This window comes from Mustela putorius, unplaced genomic scaffold (assembly GCF_011764305.1).
Source record: "Mustela putorius furo isolate JIRA1106 unplaced genomic scaffold, ASM1176430v1.1 tig00000905_pilon_pilon_pilon, whole genome shotgun sequence".
In the NCBI taxonomy this organism is placed as follows: domain Eukaryota; kingdom Metazoa; phylum Chordata; class Mammalia; order Carnivora; family Mustelidae; genus Mustela; species Mustela putorius.
Genome location: NW_025421511.1, coordinates 6,325,103 through 6,343,903, shown reverse-complemented (window position 1 = coordinate 6,343,903; position 18,801 = coordinate 6,325,103). Strand labels below are relative to the sequence as shown.

The 18,801-nt window shown below is 49.4% G+C and overlaps 1 long non-coding RNA gene across 1 annotated transcript in view; it reads left to right on the top strand.

Moving 5' to 3' along the window:
- LOC101692483 overlaps positions 1-18,801 on the top strand; it is a 253,486-nt gene that overhangs the window by 180,182 nt on the left and 54,503 nt on the right. Inside the window, exon 3 of the long non-coding RNA XR_006608451.1 lies at positions 1,489-1,543. This is a non-coding gene — a long non-coding RNA (uncharacterized LOC101692483). The remainder of the gene's footprint in view (positions 1-1,488; positions 1,544-18,801) is intronic.

The window sequence follows — 18,801 nt, the reverse complement described above, 5'->3', positions numbered from 1 at the left end:
CTTTTTTTTTTTTTTTTTTTTTTTTTTGAGGGAGATTATTTCTTAGGCCTGGTATTAACCTGTAAGGCTTTTTGGAAATTGCTGGAAAAGTCCGTAAACAAGTGTATTGGCCCTGAATGAGAAGGATTGAAGATTCCCAGGGAACCCAGGGCATGTGTACATGTGTACGTGTGTGTGCGTATGTGCAGTATTTCCTTATCTGACCTTGAAGGCTAGGGGCCAGTGAAGGAGAGAATAGTGCCAGAATGATGCCAGTTTCAGACCTGGTGAGTGGAGAACCCTGGTGCAGGTGGTGGAGTCAGGTGATGGCATTGACTTTTTGTGGTGTGTTTTGGTATTTTCATCAATCCCTCATGGTCCCAACGAAACTGTTAGCTTTACAGGAGTAGGAGATGTCTTTTTGAACTTTAAATTCCACATTTTGGATTTAGTAGGTTCTTATTTGATTATTGCTTTGTCTTCTGTCTCTTGGATTTGTTTAGAGTTGAAAATTGGTCATGCTGTCTTGTCTGCAATTGATGATACTTGGGCAAGAATTATTCTTTCCCCAGTGCCGAGGGATGGCAGAGGCGTGGAGGAGGGTCACAGAGGGAGGCTTTGTGACTGCTGTCCCATCTGTCAGAAGTAGCTGTGTGAGGTGTGAGTCCAAGGCGGTTGAGGGCAGGGGCTGGGTGGGGCCCCTGTGCGCCGTCTTCCCCTCTCCCCGCCTCTCCACTAAATCCGTGCTCCAGGATAAGTAAGGCCTGTTTCTGGGCTGGGAGTTTGGGAGGAATGGCTGCAGCTGCACCTGTGGAGAATTCAGGGCAGAAGCTCAGCCTTTCCTCTGGTTGAGTTTAGAATGCACCGTGGGGTCAATCCCCACAGAGATCTCTTCACTGTGGGTGCTTTTTGTCTGTGCTCACAGTGCTAAATTTTCTAGGGAAAGCCATTTCCCATTCCTTCCACCTTCCCTTATCAAGTAAGATATTTCCTTCATCATTTACTACCAAACTGTGACTGTAAATGCAGACTTCTCTTCCCCATTCCTCTCTGTGACTCACCCTGGATGAAAGCATTTCTGCTTAGATCCTACGAGGCAGGCCTGGTACACTATACTGCCCCAGCAGCCCTCCACTTTCAGGCTCTAATTGCATCTAATATTTTAAGAGCCATCACACAAATTGGCGGGACCATTTGCCTTATTGTAGGAGTCCCTTGAGAGCAGCTTTTAAAATACTCCCAGGACCCATTAGGGGCATACATTAAATAGAACTGCATTACTGTTCTGGAACAGCATTTACAATGAGCACACCTACCTGATTAACCTTTCTGATGAAAAATGTATGTCATCAAAATTTTTCTGTATTGTTTAATTTATTAGAGCATTCTGGGCGTGAGGACTCTGCAGCACTGAATGACCTTATTAGTAAAACACTCACCGCATGAGTGAGATACCTTTCTCTACCTGAACAATAACCAAACGTGTTTTATTTATGTGTTTTGAAACAGGTGTTGCCCGGCATTTTGCAGAAGCATTGCTGTATCTTACCAGACAGGAATACAGGTAACTAGATTTTGTTCTTTTGCTTTGAGAGCATAGGTTGTATGACACGGAAAATTTGAGGAATATGACTGTATAATGTAGGCATCTTGTTTTCATAGCCGTTGCTCTAGGGCAAGATTGTCTATTGACCAAACAAGCACAACACTGGAGTGTTCAGTTTTGTAGTGAGTTATAGCCTGAGCCCAAAGATCTGTTTTTGATGGAGCAAATAGATTTAGGTGATAGTTGTCCTGGATTTTTAAGGGAAACTGGTTATCTTTTGAATTTGAATATGTGAGTTTCAAAGTTGTTGATTTTGATGGCCATGCTTCCTCATTAGGAGGAACACTATTACCGGCCAGCATGGAACGCCTTGGTGGTCCGTTCACCATCAACACTGCCAGCAGTCTGGTTGGGAGCTGGGCAGATGATCTGTGCTTAAAGTCCTGAGGGTCTCAATGAAAACAGAAGGATGGGTGTCTCGCAATGGGAGGGTGCATGCCGTGTAACTGCTCACAGATGCAGGTGGCTGGAGGTTGTAGGTGAGGTCGTTTGCATTACTTTTAAGCAAGCATGATGGGGGAGGGCTGGTCCCTGAAAATAAAGCTTTGGAAGTTTGTTGTGTTAAAGTTCAGAAACAAAGAAACATGAAGATCATGTGGAGCTTGTTGTTCTATGGGTCTTCGTCTTAGTTACTCTACCCTGTGGGTTTTCTAATTTGGGGCATTTTCATCAAAGAAATAGCAGGTCCTGAGGAAAAGATGGAAGGGTCTGTCTTTTATGCTGAGGACTAGTTCTGAGAATTACTCCTTTCTGGGATCAGCTGTGTCCTCTCAGATATGTCTGCATCCCAGGATACTTGTGTTGGGTATAAAACAGAGTTGAGCTGACAATTCCTTATGTTTCCCAGCTGTAATAAAATGAACCATAATGGACTCTTTAGGAGTCAGAAGAGTATAATGTGTTGGGGTGTACTCTGCTTTTAATATAAACAGCATATTAACTAGCTAGCATGATTATTGAAATCTCATTCTAAAGTGGTCATTAAGTTATTGTTCTGTATTATGCATCCCAGTTTGAAACACCAAGTATTTTGGGGAAAAGTAGGATATTTATTTTTTTACTTATGATCATGGACGGGTTATATCACCAACCCTATTATTTTATCAACAATAGTAGTGGCCACTGTTACATCACCTGTTCAGACATACATTAGCTGTGACTTTGAGCACACTTACAGGGAAGTTTATTGAGAACAGGGTTAGGTATTTTTTGAGCCTCTTTCTATATTCTGGAAGTCTTGCTTAGTAACAAAAATATATGAATAGGTCACATACAAAGAAACAAAGATTTCTGTAAACTATGTCCATCAACAATAGTGAGTACAACACAATTTAAAGAAGGAATGATTAGTTTATATCTTTCAGGCAAGTTTCTGAATCTAAGAAGCATGAAACTAATTATAAAAATAATTAAAAGTTAAATACCATTCTCTGGGACTCTGACTGGAATTTAAGTGTTGAAATGAGCTTTCTGTATTTTTAACCACTCTGTTATATAAGAACTTTGGGTTAATTTGTGAAATACTGCCAAATTCAGATGTTTTATTTGCTTTCTGTAGGAATCCAAGTAATCAACCTTTAAAACCAAGGAAGCATTCTCCCAGTAAGACTTGAATATTGAGGACATTTGCTAGGCAATTTATTTTAAAAGATTTTTGTATTATAGAAGTGGTTGTAGAAGACCCAAAGCTATGACATTAGGCTTGGTTTGGGGAAGGAATCATATCAAATGAGAGGAAAGTAGAGTCGGCTGAAATGATAACTCTAAGTGTCAGTTTGTTCAGAATTGAATGATGTTGGATTCTGGTTTTTACTGTGTAATGTGACCCAGTATGTCTGAAGCTGCTGAATTATTTAGGAAATGTTTAGAAATTTCTTCAGACTCAGATGTAATGGTTATTGCTTTTGCATTTTAATAAACATAAAAGTTTCTTATGAACATGAATGAACTTTTTTTTTTTTTTACTTTAGTGACTATATAGAATTATTTTCATATTTTTGATGATGATCAATATTGGAGTGGGTCAGGAGTTTCACTTTAGGAAAAAGAAAGTGGTTCTGGAGGTAGACAGCAGAGATGCTTATATGACCTGAGTGTGGTGTCACTGAACTGTACGCTGAAAAATGGTTAAGATGGTAAATTTTAAGGGATGTGTGTTTTACCACAGTTCAAGAATAGAACAGCTTTGGGATGAGCCATGGCTGTCATGTTCTTTTTGCTCTTTAGTTATTTTTGAAATGCTGTATATACTCCACTAACTCTGTTTGTCAAGCTGAGGACCTAGGAGAAGATGCACGTACTTGTAGGTGTTTTTGCTATTATGGAGTCAATGTACTTAGCAGATCTGTGACAAACTATGATGAGTGACATCTGATGGCGCATTGGAAGTGGTCCTTCTCTGGGTTAGACATGACGAACATCGTCTTCTCTTGGTATCTTGATTACTTATGGTAGTTTTGGTTGATACACAGAGCTGGAGTGATTTCTTGTGACTAGCACCACAAATTGCCTTATTTTTCATGTTCTTCTCAGGGACACAGAGAGTTGGGGAGGCAGCACGTGTTTATGTCGTGAAGAAGAAACACTTGAAAGATCACAAATGCTCATGGAGGCTTTCCTGCATTTTAAAGTCATTTACATCAGGCTTTGCTTCTAACTGCTGTTCCCTTTTCTTGTTTGGAGACTGTTTGACCCTTTGTCTGCCTTCAGTTTGGAGAGCCCTGCTGTTGAGCCTGTGCATGGGATGAGCGCCATTTGTGGGGAAGAGTGGCTGACATGGTGGACCATGCAGGTGGATGGTTGGCATGTTAATGGCTGTCTTGGACTCAAATCCCATACCAGCCTTGATCAGAATGGCTGCTGAGGGGTCCTCAGCAGGTTACCCCTGAGGACCCCTCCCTCGCTCAACCCCATTTTGGGGGATCTGTGTCTGACCAGCATGTGGGGTGAGGTCAGGTGTTTCACACAGTCCATGTCTCTTCATGGAAACTGGTTCCCTGCATCTGACCTCCCCCTGATTGGTCTTCGGTGGAACCCAAGGACACCATCCAGTTACAATAGTCCATTTTGGACCACAATGGTGCTCATTCCTGTTGGTTTAGAACCTTTTTAGACAGTGACTTCTTCACAAACATCATTATATTATGATTGGCTATTTTCAGCACTAAAGTTGGCCTGTCTTTGAGCTTTTATAGGCAGTTTCCACTGTGAAGGTGGAAGAAGTTGGAATGTTGTTTTCTTGCTGTATGTGACTCACAGTGTGAGTGGCTTATCATCTCTCTTGTGTCTCACAACATTAGTGTGCAGTTTCTGAATAACCAAGATCAGGTTAACACATGGTGGCAGCCTCCCATGAAAGAGATGCAGACTACGGTTATATGCTTCTTGAGCAGTGAGGGGGTTGGGAGATGCTTTGTTCTTTGCCAGTCAAGCTTCCTGGTTTGGATCATCGCTGGAGTTGCTTTATTGCCATGTCATTTGGGGATGTTGTAAGCTTCGCATATCCTTCTGTATCTGGGATACACAGTAGGCTGGGGTTCTAATCCCAAGCTCCACTGTCGTGCAGCATTTATCCCATTTTCCCTTGGAGACAGCCTATTCGACAGCTAAGAATAAGAAATTTCACGAATGAATTGATTTTGCCATCAAGCAGTGGTGTGTCCTCTGCAAAGCTTGACGTTAACGGCTGAACCAGGATACCTCAAGCAGGTGGAGCATGTGGCAGCCTCTGATTTTTGAGACATGATATACCCTTACTTGACAGAATGAAAAATGTGAAGTAATTTGTATATAAAAATCAGGGTGGAAAATTGTTAGGTTTCCCCATACATTTTGTGGAGCTGACTTTTGTGTGTTTGTTGGATGCAGCCTGTGATATGGCCCCGGGAGGAAGGTTGAGTGTATTTCACAGTCTCTTGCCTTCCGTGAAGAATGGGGGGCTGGCGGGGGTGGGTGGGGCAGAGAGGGGACCCATGAGCCTGCTCTGCCCAAGAGCAGCGGGGGAAATGCAGGTCATCTGCTCTGACAGGGCCCTGGGCTCCCATGTGACCGTGGGGAACATGAGGCCTAGAGAGGCTGCGTCGTGGAGCAGGTGCGTGTGCGGTGAGGGCACATGGGGACGGCCCCTTCCAGTGCCTGTTCAGTGTCTCCTGTGCCACAGTCTGTGGTGTGTCCAGAACTTTTCTTTCCCTTTGCGAAGAAGTATCTTAAACTCAAAAAGTCTCTAGGCTTGGGTGGCTGTTTCGGTAACCTTCTCCATCCCCTGTCTGTAGCTAGCCTGGGGGTGGTGGGGCTGAGCCCACCCCGAGCTCGGTGATTCTCAGGAGGACTCCCAGGATGCGGTATGTAGTTGTGTTGATGGCTGGGATTTCTTGTAGTGAAAGCAGGCAAAGGGCAAGGGCAGAGGACATGCACGTGGGAGCCAGTCCAGCCTTGGGGCCCATCCCACCCAGTCACGCAGGGCACACTCTGTCTCCTGAAAGTGATTATAGGACCCTTGCAGAGCATCGTCTCCCCCCAACCCCAGGAGGCTGTAGCAGCCAGCATCCAGAGTTCTTATGGGGAGCTGGTCACACACACACACCCTCTGCCTAGCTCATCCACACTTGCAGGCTCCCCAAGCAGAGCAGGTGCTTGGCACAAATGGTATTGTTTGTGCTAATGGTTTAGGCAAAAAAAGCCAGCTTATTAGTCTGGAAATGGCCTTGGGCAGGCCTCCTCATGCCTTGTCCTATTAGCTGACTCTGAGCCTGTGTGGCTGCCACCAGGCTACACCCAGCCCCTTGCGAGGGGGCCGTGCTGTGGATGCCACACCCCTGGGGGAAGTGGCTCCTTTCCTCTCCTGCCACTGGCCTCTGCTCTCCCTCGTCCACCTCTGAGTGGGCAGTGAGCACTGTGCAGGGTGAGAGCGGCCAGAGGATTGGGGCCTCTCCTGGGTTCACACTGGCCACAGCCAGGTCAGGGCTGTTCTTTCAAACCCGGTCTGCTGTGGGCACCAGGTTGATTCTTCAAGCCGGTGATTATCAGCGTGGGTCCCATTTTCAGTGTTACTGAAATTCATGAGAGTAGGGAGGTTGTGTTGGAGCTACCAGGCAGATGCCACTTCAAACCAGAAGCTGGCTCTGCTCTACGATGTGCTCAGGGCATCTGCCGAGTCCTCAGGGAGGCTCTCAGTAAAACAGAGGCAAGTCCTGAACTCCGGACAGGAATGGAGGCTGAGGGCTTCTCAAGTCATGCTGGCTTTCTGATTCTGAGATTGAAGACAGTTTTCATATTCATCCGGAAAACATTGTATTTTATTTAATTAGTTTTTACTGAAGTATTGTTGACACACAGTATCATCAGTTTCAGGTCTGTAACATGGGATTTGACAGTGCTGGGATTTGACAGTGGGATTTGACACGCCCACCACAATAAATGTCGTCACCGTCTGTCGCGTTCAGTATTGTCACAGCGTTCCTGACTCTGTTCACTGACTCTCTTCCCTGTGCTGTGCTTTTCAACCCTATGACTTCTTTATTCTGTAACTAGCGATTGCCTGTGGGGAGGGGGTGTGGGAATGGGTTAATCAGTTGAAGGGGATTCAGAGGGACCAACTTCCAGGGATTTTATTATAAAAGGACTCTGCATTAAAGGTAAAAGCTTTTTTTTTACCCTATAACTTTATTTGTCTTTGTTGGAACTTTCTATGGAGTTTTAAAAATAAACTCTTAAGCCCTGCCCAAAATATAAGTTTCAGGGTGATTTTTTGGTGTGCTTTGTGTCTGAGAACCTTTTATTATCTGCAATCACAAACCATACCTAATAGAAGTAGTTTTAGTGTGTGTTTTAATATTCTTGCTTTAAAGTTCAAGGAAAGTTTCAGATAAAGACAGTGATTGATTTTCCCAACAAGGGCTTGCTTATTTAACAGCTGCAATTTTGTTGCTAAACAAGTATTCAGGCAGCGCATAAATCATGCTGCACACACTGGGTCTAGAACAGCCATTCCCTCAGCTGTGCGCTGGGAGGTGTGCAGGCATATTAGCAACTGACACACAGGTAATGAAAGAAAGAAACTGCTTCCTTGGGGGAAGTGAAGCAAGGGCCTTGGGCTGCAGAAAAGCCAGGGACTATGTGTTGTGCCCAGGGCTGGCTTCTGGAGCCATGATGTGCTCTGCACCGAGCCGAGATGTCCTGGATGTTTCAGAATGCCTTGATCCGTAAGTGAGAAGTTGGACCCTCCATCAGAGTGGTGCATGGGTTTTGTTCTTGCTGGACGGACGGGCAGAGTCTCTGTTGGAGAAGGGTTGTGATTGCTTTGTGAGGTCCACTGGGGGGCACTAATGTCCAGTAGGGTTCCCTGGGGTCAGGGTGGCACCTGACCGATGCCGGTGACCCTCTCATACAGGGTATACAGTGCACTGTCAGTAAAAACATTGTTAAATTGAACTGAACTGAATATAGGCTTTTATCAGATGACTGGTGCCCTGTTACTGGGGAATAATGGGGGAGGAAGACATAACTAATTAAGGGAAAATGTCTCAGAGAGAAGTCTTTAAAATAATTAAGCAATCAAAGACTGCCAAAGGTCTGCAGTTTATTATCCGCATGCCTGAGGAGTGTAGCAGCTGCACAAAGGCGAGCGTGGCTGCTGAGTGATTTCAGGATCAGTTCAAGCAAACATTCTCTTCCAAAGAGACCGGCAATTACGTGCCCCTCAAGTTAGGGAAAGGTGCCCTTGCTGCTGCTCTGAGTCAGTCCTCACCCGTGTGTGTGTGTGAGGGTAAAGCTCAGTGCAGGTGTTGGTGATCACACACAGGAACGTGTGAGCTCAGGAACATGTGTGTGCAAAAAGGGGCTCACACAGTATTTCTGTATCTCGCAGTGAGTGAGGACCCATCAGCGTGTCCACTGGGGTCAGTGTTAGTGATGTGTCCTGTGCTTTCTGATGGTCATCTGTGTTCTGAAGCAGACACACACTGTTTCACTTCTGTCCACATGCAGCGCTTCACTAGCTGTGAGCATGGAAAGAAGAGGTCTCCGTCCTCAAGGGTGTGTTTTCATAGACACCACATCCCCAACTGTTGACTGCCACTGGTGGGCTAAGACGCAGGGTGGGAGCACAGGGGTGGAGGCTGTCTGGGTGGTTTGCAGAGCAGCAGGCTTGTGGCCACTGCTGGAGATCCCGCAGCCTGGGCAGGGGCGTGGGTGGGCGGACCTGCAGGTGCATTTCAGAGACCTCCAGATGTGGTGACTGCCTGCCCCTTCCTAATTGTCCTTAGTAACTTGTGAATAAAGCCTTTGGCAGGTGGATTTGTACTTGTATGGATCAGGACAGTCACAGAGGAACATGACGCGGATGGCCACCTGGAGTGCTGTGGATGTACTGGGATTTTATGTATGGAAGGGACGTGCCTCCTATCTCTGGAGGGAGGTGGGTCAGCCAGGCACAGGGAAGGACCTGTGCTGTGTGTCGTGCTGGGAAAGGGTGGCTTTCTGGGGGGCCCAGAACCCTGGCAGTCCTATGGAGGTGCATAAAGAGAGCTTGGTTAATATTCCTAGGTTGTCTACATGGTGCACAGAGCATTTCTTTTGCCTCTGTCTGAAGAGGGAGTAGGGTTCTCTGGAGAAACGGAACCAGGAGGATGTGGATGTGTACACACTAACATGCAAGCACATGCATGCACAGCTATGTGCATGCACACAGATGTGCTTGCATGTACACACAGACATGTACACATACCCATGCACAAACATTCACAGGCAAAGACACCTTCCTGTGTACATATGTATGTACACATAACACTTACATGTATGCATCTTGCATATGAAGACACATATGCGTGCGCACATGTGCACATACGTATAAACACGTACACATGCATTTAAATTCATATACGTGTCACACACATTTACATAAGAGCGAGGGAGCCTGACTGCTGTGTCACCAGGCATTTGGCCCTCGTGATCATGGAGGCAGGCTGGTCCCAGGATCTGCAGGGGTGTCAGCATGCTGGAGCCCCAGGACAGCTGATGGTATGCTCCGTCTGAGGGCAGGAGGAGAGCCAGTGCCCAGTGTGGAGGCAGTGAGGTGGAGTCCCTCTCTGTTTGCTTGTTCGACCTTCGCCTTATTGGGTGAGGCCCACCCTCACCAGGGAGGGCTCTTGGCTTTCTCAGTCATCAAGTCAGATGTTAATCTTGTCTGTAAAAGCCTTCACAGACTCTCCCAGAACAGAAACCAGATAGCTTGTCACCCAGCGGTCCAACCACATTGACACAGAAAATCCACCATCCCTGGTCATACCTGAGTGGGAGCCCAGGGCAAACTCACCTTGACCCACCAGTGAGCCCTGGTATCTGTGCTGGGAATGGTTCTGAGGCAGGAGTCATTGTGGGTGAGGTCCACAAAGAATGGCCTGCTAGGGCCATGGTTGAGCACCAAGGTGCTCACTGACCGTGGACTCCCTGCTTTTGCCAACAGCATCCTCAGGGAGAACCAAGGGCTCCAGGATGGGGTGTTGGCAACCCTGGGAGTCCTGCTGCCAGCACCCACCCTGTGGAGAACCTGGAGGTCTGAGAAGCAGGATGTGCCCATGGACATGTTCTCCTTCCCACATGGGGCCAGCCTTCACTGTGTGGAGTCCCTTGGGCTTGGCTTGGAAGGATGGTGTGTTGGTCACCAAACACCTGTTTCTGAGGCTGACATCTGTTTCTGTTTCTGAGACTATGACATCTGGGAGCTTGTATGCTCTAGGGGCATTCCTTTGGAGGGTTCGGGGGCAGTTCCTAGGGCAGCAGCCCCGGAGCCCATACCAACCATCTCCTCCATGCGCACTCGCACCTGGGCCATGTCCGCCTGCCACCCTCAGACCAGGGCCATGTGCTGGACAGCAAGGGACCAGCCCTGAGCCAGAGTCACTTGCAGGATTCATACCGGCCAGTCCTGAGGCTGCCCCACCCCCAGCCCTGCGCGTGCTCCTGAGGAAACCACACAGAAGGCTTTGCCCCTGTATTCCTCTCCTGCCACACCGGGTACTTCCCCAGCGGTGTCTGGGTCATGACTCTTGTGGCCGGGAATCTGAGTGGAAATGCCTTCCTCGGGATGGTCATTTCTGTGTCTGCGTGCCAGCCACCCTGGCTTAAAACAGATTCCTGGCCAATTTGAGACAAGCAGACTCTGGCCGTGAAACCCAGGGCTGGACAGCAGGGCCCTCAGAACCCACTGGTCAGCCAGTTGATGGTGACTGAGCAGAAGTCAGGACAGATGTGCCCATGTGCTGCGTGCAAATCCTCTCCAAGGGAGAACCGCTTTTTACAGACAGCCGTCAGCCGAGAGAACGGAGATGAGTGAGGGTTTGTGTGAGGCTCTGTAGCAAGCACTTTCTTCTGTAGACATGGCTGTCAGATGAGTCACAGTTAACTAGGGCCCCAGTGTCCGGGGGCGGGGGGTGTCAGGGACACCCTCCACCCCTGTGCAGTCGAAAATCCATGTATTGTGTCAGAATCCCCCAGATCTTACCTACTCATAGCCTGGGGCTGACCAGAAGCCTTATCAATCACAGAAACCGTTAGTCCACGCACATTTTGTATGTTGCGTGCATTGTATCCTGTGTTCTTGAGACAGAGTAAGCTAGAGGACAGAGAACATGATTGAGAAGGTCATAGGGGACAGAGGATTCTGCTGTATTTGTGGAGAAACAACCCTGGCTACATGGACCACTCAGGCCAAACTGCACTATTCCAGAGTCGGGCACTCTCAGTGTCATTCGAGGTGGAACAAGGCCATGGGACCCTCTTTCAGAGCCCACTGGGTGGTGCGTGGGTCCGTCTGCTTGCTGTCACATATGATGCCCCAGATGACCTCCTAGGTGGGGTCTGAGGCATGTTGCATGCTGGTCATTAGGGCAGCAAGCATTGCATCTTTGTGGGGGGGCATTCCTCATGGCTGAGGGAAGGAACTGGGGTTGGGAGGTATTGGAGAGTTCTGGACATTCATGGGGACGGCTCCATGTTCACTGTCTAGCCCATGGCTCTTGAACCAGAGCTTGGTCCATGTGACCACGTTACAGCTCTAGGTGAAACTCTTGCTGTGCTGTGGTCAAGTCTGCTGGGCGTGATGAACACATCTGCTGTCCGCAGTATGGTGGCATTCTGGCAGGTGTCATGGAGGAGGGGCAGCAGATGGCCCCAGGGCACATGTCACAGGACTGCCTTGGTGCCCCTGGGGTGACTTGGTGCTGCCCGCCTGTGTGGGGGCGTCTGAGTAGCCGGGCCACACCCAGACCACAGCATGACCCTTGTCACTTGGAGCCACTGAACACAGCAGGACACACATGTGGGGGTTCTGTTGGTGATGGGCTGGAGTGCACTGTCTGTCCCTTTCTTACCCGGTGTGAGGGTCTCCACGTGTTCCTGGGATAAGAGAAGTTCCCTCAGTGCAGGTAAAGTTTGGCGCCCTGGGGGTCCGGGGTGGACAGGCCTTATAGAGACGCCTGGTTTCATGGACGGTTTCCTTTGTGCTTGTGGGGGCAGCAGCAGTCGGGGGCTGACGCGGGGAGGTCCCTGTGTGTCCTTCAGATGTTTGCCTTGATGCTCTGCAGCTGTCCAGCAACTGCAAGGCCCAAGTCCGAGGACGCCTGTTGGAGGGATTGGTCTGGGCTGCTGCGGTTCATGTGGCGAGCTATTTCCTCCCTCAAGTGGGTTGCCAAGATAGGACACACCCATGTCCAACGTCACTGAAATGCATTGAACAAATTACTTTTGTCTGTGTGGTTTTATTTTTTCATCTCAGAAATTAATTTTTCCTTCTATTGTGATTCTGCTTTTCTGTGCTGTGTTCCAAGGAGGAATGAATTGGTGTGCGTCTGCACTATGATTTCACTGATGTATGTGCAGGGGTCGAAGGCTAACGATTCTGAATCACATAGGCAAATCCCAGTGTCATTGTGCAGCGTTCACAGAAGTACTTGCACACACCAAAGCCACACAGCTTGGCACGAAGACAACGGATTCCAGTGCGATCCTATGGATCTCAGACGTTTACTGCATTTGTGCCGTGCTGTGTGGACTCTGCCGGTTGCGGTGTCTGTGAAGGCAGGTGAGATGTCTGCTTTGGGGAGGCGGCCGGGGAGCACATGCTGTGCACACTGTGAGCGCCACGGGGTCGGGGTCCGCGGGGAGCATGTGCTGATACGTCAGGAGCCTGGCAGGAGAGGTTTGCAGAGCTTGAGGCCGTGTCGTGTGTGAGGAGGAGTCAGCCGGGCAGGCATGCGTAGTGTAGGTTGTGGAGGAGCACGGCTTGGTGACTTAAAACAGAAGCGCACTTGGGCTCGACTATCGTGGGGGACCCGGTGAGGAAGCAGAGGATGCGGAGTGAGGAAGAGCGGCCAGAACAGGTGTCACTGGGTTCAGACACCCTCATGGGGTCCAGAGCAGTCGACGTGCGCACTTTGGGGCTATTGCCAGGAGCCCTTCATGGAGCGGCGCGAGTGACAGTCCTGTCCTTGTAAGCACAAGGAGGCTCAGACTTTGGTTTGTGTGATGGGCGGGTGGTCTTAAACTGAGGATTCCCATGGGGATTGCATGGAGAGGGGGATTCTGTGGGCTCTGGGGAGGGATTGAGGGTGGAACAGAGTGCACGCCCTCCTTCAAGGCCCAGGAAGGCTGTGGGATCAGAGCTCTCTCTGGGAAAGGACACCTGGGGTGTGGGCAGGGGCCAGGGGAGTGTTTGCAGCACAGCAAACCCATGTGCATGTGTAGAACCGGCTCAGTAATTCATCGGAAGGCAGTGAAGCCCTACCAGACTTGATGTCCCTCTTATTAAGTTTTTAAGGAGGAATTTCTCAGAATATATAGAGACAATCTGAGAAATCGTTCCAGGTTAGAGAAAACCAGAGACGTGAGGAGGGAGCGTGGTCTGCGGTCTCGGTCGATACACGGGAGTGGGGGAACTGGCAGATTGATCTCCTGCGCTGACCATGGGAATGCCCCCACTTTCAGGAAACACGAGCCACCCCAGGCTGTTCTGTCTGCAGTATTGTCTCAGGTGTTTCAGAAAAAATGCATGGAAGACCGAGAATGAACCTTAAACGTGATAAAGCGTCATGTGTGGGAAATCTGGATATATTAATCCTATGTCTGCAGCTTCTCTGTATGTCAGAAACATTGCAAAATTAAAAGTTAAGAAATATGGGGATGAAGAAAATCAATAGGTTGAAAGAAATTCAGTGTTTGAGTTCTTCATTAAAATCCAGCCTTTTTCGAGGATGTGGAGAAAGGGGAACCCTCCTACACTGTTGGTGGGAATGCAAGCTGGTGCAGCCACTCTGGAGAACAGCATGGAGGTTCCTCAAAAAGTTGAAAATAGAGCTGCCCTATGACCCAGCAATCACACTACTGGGTATTTACTCTAAGGATACAAACGTAGTGATCTGAAGGGGCACATGCACCCAAATCTTTATAGCAGCAATGTCCACAACAGCCAAACTATGGAAAGAACCTAGATGTCCATCAACAGATCAATAGATAAAGAAGATGTGGTATATATACACAATGGAATACTATGCAGCCATCAAAAGAAACGAAATCTTGCCATTTGCAACGATGTGGATGGGACTAGAGAGTGTTATGCTGAACGAAGTAAGTCAATCAGATAAAGACAATTATCATATGATCTCCCTGATATGAGGAATTTGAGAGGCAGAGTAGGGGGTTTGGGGGGTAGGGAAGGAAAAAAATGAAACAAGATGGGATTGGGAGGGAGACAAACCATAAGAGACTCAATTTCACAAAACAAACTGAGGGGTGGGGGGTAGGGAGAGGTGGCTGGGGTGATGGACATTGGGGAGGGTGCGTGATATGGTGAGTGCTGTGACGTGTGTAAACCTGTTGATAGACCTGTACCCCTGGGGCTAATAATACATTATATGTTAATTTAAAAAGTAAATTTAAAAAAAAAAGCCTTTTTTATGATTTTTCTGTGTGATCTTCAACTATCTTGGGGAAAGGTAGAGGGTATTGGGAAGGACATGGCGAGGGTGTTGTTTCACTCTGCTGTGAGGAGTTGGGGAGGAATTGATGTTTTCACTGAGTTCTTATATATTGGCCCATGAGGGCATCTACAAGGCTGTCTACCTTAATTCTTGCCCAAATCCCTGTCTGGTGGGGGTGATATGGAGAACAAAGCAGGAGGAAATGTAGATAAAATTGTGTTCCTTACAACCTGCAGCTCACTGACAAATACTTGAAATAGAGTAGAACCTTCCTGGAGGAAGCTCCCCGGTCTGAGTGTTAGTGCCTCGCTGGAGGGGAGAACAACCTTAGCTTGACAAGAGCGGGGTCCCAGGAGCCCGTGCGTCCTCAGTCCTCAGCATAGCATGTCCTTTTGGGAACTTCCCTGGCCTTTAACTTTCCCCAACTCCAAACTGTATTAATCAGCCACCCCTCACAGCCCTGGAGCAGCAGCTCTTTCTGGCCAAGGGTCCTGTCTCTGTGTTTAATAAAACCACTGTTTTGCACCGTAGATGTCTTAAGAATTCTTCCTTGGCCATCTTTGGCTCAGGACCCCAATGCTCCAAAACCCCATCAGGCAGGCCATCCCTCTCCTCTGAGGAGGGAGCTGTGGCTCCCAGGGCCTTGCACATCCTCCGTACGCAAGAGGGGTTGAGTTGTGATTCAGCGTTGGGTCCCTCTGCTGCCGGACTCCTCCCCATGCCCTGCTCCACCCTCGGCCTCTGAACTGACGCCCACACAGTGCCCAGGGATCAGCGAGTCCTTGGTGGGGTGGGCATGGCATGGGGACGGGGAAGCCATGCTCGGCACGTGTCCCAGTTCCTCCTCCTCCTCTCTGCACACATGCCTTTGTTCTGCCATAAAGGCTGAAGGAGCCAGTGGCAAACCCCAGCAGGATGCCCGTTCTGTTTCTCAAGAACATCCCCAGCTCAGCGGACATGTGCTAATGTCCCCAGCACCACTGCTGAGCCGGGTGGCGTGCCCGCCTGCCTGTCTGCTCGCAGAGAAAGCCTGGCGAGGGGTGAAGTGCCAGGTCATTGAAGGACACTTGGAGAAATTGTCATGAGGGCCACCCTAGAAGCCATGGGAGCCACATGGGCCACCCCCGCCCCCACAGGAGCCACACAGGCCACCCTGGGAAGTGTGCTTGCCACCTTTGGGAGCCACGTGGGCCACCGTGGAAGCCCTGTGGGCTACCCTCCAGAGCCATGCAGGCCACCCCCAGAGCTGTGAGGTATGGGGAGAGCTGTACTTCATGAGGACTTTGTAGAGGCCTGGGGATAGGACAGAGAGGATGGTCAGTCACTGTTCGTTCCCACAGACTTCCCCACAAAATAAAGCACCACCAGGAGGACGCCCCAGCGGTGTCTGGAAGGATTCTCATCAGTCATTCCACTAGTTTGGGCCATTTAACATTTCGCATGATGCCAGTGCACGATCAATGCTGCCCTTTCTAAATGCCTGCTCTTGTCTCTAAGTTTCCTGCAGGCGGCAGAGCTGGTGGTCCGGCGTCTGCGCCTGTGCTGACATCCTGGTGTGCTGACGTTCTCCGTGAATATTCCGAAATACCAGCCCCTTCATCGGGGTGTTCTTTCCAGATCTCTCAGGAATGTTCTTCAAGCCTTACTAGCTAGCCTGAGGGTGGTGCTACTGTTGGCTTTTGCAAAACATGTTCTTACGTACCGAGGTTGTCCGGTTTATTGGGGCAGCTGCTCATGTGTAGGCAAGGAGGGGCTCAGGCTGCTTTCCTGCCACCGCTTTGAGGACTCCTGCTGCCCAGCAAGTTGAACACATCGCATGTATCACCCACCTGCGGATAGTCTGCTCTGTTGCCTCTGGGGATGGCTACAGGCACGTTCTGGGTCTTTACTGCTGACTCAAAAACATGGTGCTCCGCCGCCAAAGCCATGTTGGGATCAAAAAGGAAGTGACACAATGAGGCTTTATGTAAGTCTTGTCTCCTTATTAACTCATTTCCCCCCAAGGAATTGTTTTCTCCCTGAGTATGTAAGGGAAGCTGCTCCCTAAAGCCGGTTTTCTTGAATGTCGCAAGGGTCACAGGTGGGAAGTTTGGCTGCTCCACCCCCCTGAGCTGCAGGACGCATGGATTTCCCACAGTCCCGTGGCCTTGCTGGGATGCGAGCCCGGGAGGCAGGAGCCCTGTGGGTGGTTATTCTACGTCTCTTAGAGCATATTGTGAAGTCAAGTGATTAGACTGGGTCTATTCTGTTCTGTAAGAAAGCACAAAGTCTATCAGAGGACCACCTTGTGAGGCCCACCAGCGGCTAAGGCTTGTATGTGCATGGGGGGCTCGGTCTGTATTCAGACAGTTCCACGGGGTTTTAATGACATGTCTTGTACCGCTCCAGGTTCTGGGGAACAGAGGCAGGCAGGGCAGTGTCTGTTCTCAGAGTCAGCAGCTTACGCAGGAGATGGGGGTGTGGCCATGCAGAGGGCCCCACTCTAACTTCTGTCTGCAACTGCCACGGACACTTTTCCAGAGTGGTCCAGCAGGTTTTGAGGATAGGCAGACATTCTCCAGAGGACAGGGTGGGAAGCGAGGTCCATGTGAGCAGAATAAATGGTCCAAGCCCTAGAGATCTGACACGAGGCATCGCGGGACGGGAGTGGGTGGGGGTTGGGATTGTGGTCGGGTCGGATCTGTGGGCTGGAGCGAGACCCGGGACGGCCGTCAGGGCTGTGTGTAGAGCCCCCTTCTCAGCACGCTGCTGGAAAGGAGTTGTGCGGCTGGTGCGCACAGTCTGGTCAGAAGCTGTAAGCGGCTGTGTGGCCACCGCAGGTCTATGGCCGGGAGTCCACCTCACATTTACCCCATTCAGCCTCAGGCCTGTGGGGCTCTAAGATGAGCACAGGATGCAGCAGAGGCCAGGGGAATCTCCTGTCTGGGGAGGCCATGAGAGGACTTGAAAGATGTTACAGAAAATGTGGTAGAAATTCACTGAGGATTGAACTTCAAGGGCAGATGACATTTGTCCTGCAAAAATAAAATATTTATGCTCAGAAACCTTCGAAGTGTGTCTCTGAAAAAGTGACAGGGCTGCAGAGGCCAGTCCCAGACCATGCCGGTGAGCGGAGCGGGTGACAGACGTGGGGGATGTGGGTGGCAGAGCGGTGGCGATGTCAGGGACCATCCCAGGCTGCTGACACAGACACGGACGCAGGGACCGCACACACTGGCCAGACCCCACAACTACCAATAAAGGAAACCCTGGGATAAAAGGGATTGCAGTTTGTCTTGAAAATTAAAAGTGCCTATGGCGCGTATTAAAGCAACAAGAATGCTTGGAATTTAAATGAAGGCCACAAGAGCCATGGAAAGACCGTGGGGCTTGGAGCCTGAAGACCTGGCTTTAATGTTTGAGTTTTGCTACTTACTTTATGACTCTTTTGACATTTACTTAAATTCTCTGATTTTCCATTTCACCTTTAAAATTGGTATAATAATAATGACAGCATAGAAGGTGCTCAAGTGACGTGGACGGGGAATGCAGGTAAAACGCTTTGTGCTGTCAGACGTGCCTCCTGCTGGCTGGGGTGAGCGTGGGGAGCAGGAGCAGGAATGGAACGGGATGGAACTCAGTGCTTCCGGCTTGGGGCCCAGGCAGGTTTTGTGTGTGTGTGAGGCTCCCTCGTTGAACCTGAGCTGTGACTCAGTGGTCTGAGGGGCCCTGTGAGCTCTGTTCTATCGTCTGTGCAGGATCTGCAGCATTTGGCACACCTGTGAGCCCTGCATACGCACACCGTGCAGGCCGTACATATGTATTCACTGTTCATGTATGTGTCCCATGCAGCAAGGCACGCATGCGTACTATGCACATGCGTGTAAGAGAGGGGCAAGCACACAATGTACCATGCACACGTGTATGCCACGTGGCACCAGGACACACACGTATTTCGTGCAGCACCAGCACACAATGCACTGTGCACGTATGGGCACCACAGTGCGTGGCACACACATGCACCCACACGCAGCGCAAACACACTGTGTATGCGTGCATTGTGTAGTAGAAGCACAGATGTGGATCATATGTGTGCATATATTTGTCAGTGTAGAGCACACACATGCACTAGGCACACACTTGCCGTGTGCAGTAAATAGCGAGTACACGTACTAGGCACACACATGCGCCACTTTGTATGCAGCACCGTAGCGTACCTTGTATGTGTACTGCGCACACCGATGCATACGTGTGGTGTATAGCATT